Raw genomic sequence first — 1,831 nt, 5'->3', positions numbered from 1 at the left:
TGGAGAAGTGGATGTAGTGCATCCTGGGAGGCTGAGGCAGGAGGACTGCAAGTTTTAGCCCTACCTGGAAATTTAGGGAGAAACTGCCTCAAAAATCAGAATGAAAAGGGGCTGGGGAGATGGCAAGAAAGTTAACCACATGAATGTAACAAGCATTTCCTCTCGATCCTAAGTGTTTTGCAAGGTACGCTAAAAGTAGGTTAGAAATGGGGTTCTTGTCTCCAAGTTCTAATTCTAAAAAAATTGTTGGCAATGAGCAAATCCATAAGCAGATAAAACTGCCAGGGGCAATCATCCTGTATAGCTCTCCTGTCACCAAAGTCGAAGATCGATCCTAGGCCAGGATACAAATGGCAACAACCATGCACCTCTGACACTACGTTGCCACAAACGCTGTTGTCCCAGGGATTCCTGCTCTTCAGGAAGATGGGCTGGGATCACGAGAAAACAGGGTCCACTTAGTATCTGGAAGACTTTTTTTCTTCTTCCTGTGACAGTTCTTGCTATGTAGTTCAGGCTGACCTCGAACTCCGGGCGATCCTCCTGCCTCAGCCTCCCGCCTGCGAGGCTTAGAGGTGTGCGCGACCACGCCTGGCTCTAGGTAATTTTTACAGCGCGGCCCCCGTCGGCGGCTGCGAGGGACGAACTGCTGACCCCGCCCCACCCACCGAGCCCACGGGCGGCCGCCCCAGGCGCTCCTCGAAAGGGAGTTCGCCGGGTCCTAAGGTCAGAGGGAAATTCACCCAGGTGTACGGTCCCACCGAGAGAAACGAACCTAATGACCTTCCCGGGGCCGCCGCAGGGACCTTCCCTACCACTCTGTGAGACGAGGAGGGGTCCCCAATGACGCTGCGAGTGACCGGACGAGGGGATCCGGCCGAGGGGCTTACCACGGCTTCACCGAAACCCCGGCCCGCACCCGCACGGCCCCAAGTCCTCCGGGAGACTACAGCAGCCCGGACGCCAGCGAGGGAAACACAGCGGCCGCGCGCTCATTGGCTGCAGGACCGGAAGTGGGTGCGTCAGGCGGAAGTGCTCCTCCGCGCGGTCCGGCGGCCGGGGCTCGCAGGTAGGCGGGGCCGCTGGTTGGAAAGTCTGGGACCCGCGGGAGGGCGGGAAGCGGGCGGCCCCTCCCGGTCTTTCGGGGCTGTCGCGGCTCTGATCGGGAAGAGTTTGGGGACGGCGGGTTCACGACCCACTCTGGTGGCAGTCGGGGCCTCGTCAGGCCGGGTCGCCGCGGCGCCCGAGCCCAGGAGCCTCAGGCTCGGCCCCGGAGGCAGCTTTGCGGCTGGGGCTTCCTCCTCACCCCGACCAGAGGGTGACGCTGAGGGCGATGCTTTTCCGTCCAGGAAAAGGTGTGCTCTGGGTTTGACAGTCGCCCTGAAGCTGTGTCCGGATGTCTTCCTAGGAAAACTTCGACAAAGGCTGCCTGAGGCGCCGTCCCCAGATTATATAAAACCCACACCCGCGTAGGAATAAAGGGTGTGTTTCGTAAGGGAATACTTTCCCGATTGCTGTAGGCCAAGTTCATACAGAGCGCATAAAACTTTGTTCAGGGTTTCCCTTTCCTCATCCAACCACGCCCCGGGGTGACTTGAACTTTGCGCCTCCTGTCACCCTGAGGAACCATTGCGCTTCCCTCAAGTTTACGATCCTCGGAATTTTATGATCGGAGGTCTGTGCGCTTTGAGAGCCGTCAACACTGCAGAAGTTGAGAGTTGTAGTCGACTGCTGAGCCTCTGCCTGGGTGGCAGGCTGCGAGCCCTGCCTGTTCTCGGTGACAGAGTGCATCATCTCTGTTCAACACTGGGGGGTGCTGGCGAGTCGGGTC

At 58.8% G+C, this 1,831-nt stretch overlaps 1 protein-coding gene across 2 annotated transcripts in view; it reads left to right on the top strand.

Annotated features, from left to right (window-relative positions):
• The first annotated feature begins 955 nt into the window (after nucleotides 1–955).
• The window catches only part of Lzic (leucine zipper and CTNNBIP1 domain containing), an 11,387-nt gene continuing 10,511 nt past the window's right edge, over nucleotides 956–1,831 (top strand). The window contains exon 1 of one of the 2 annotated variants that reach the window (XM_004639642.2): nucleotides 956–1,069. The gene's annotated coding sequence lies outside the window, so the exon portion shown is untranslated. The remainder of the gene's footprint in view (nucleotides 1,070–1,831) is intronic. The other variant, XM_023699578.1, reaches the window with a different exon arrangement.

This window comes from Octodon degus, unplaced genomic scaffold, assembly GCF_000260255.1.
Source record: "Octodon degus isolate 3935 unplaced genomic scaffold, OctDeg1.0 scaffold00113, whole genome shotgun sequence".
Taxonomy (NCBI): Eukaryota; Metazoa; Chordata; class Mammalia; order Rodentia; family Octodontidae; genus Octodon; species Octodon degus.
The sequence above is the reverse complement of the archived record's forward strand: the minus strand, read 5'-3'. Positions and strand labels throughout refer to the sequence as shown.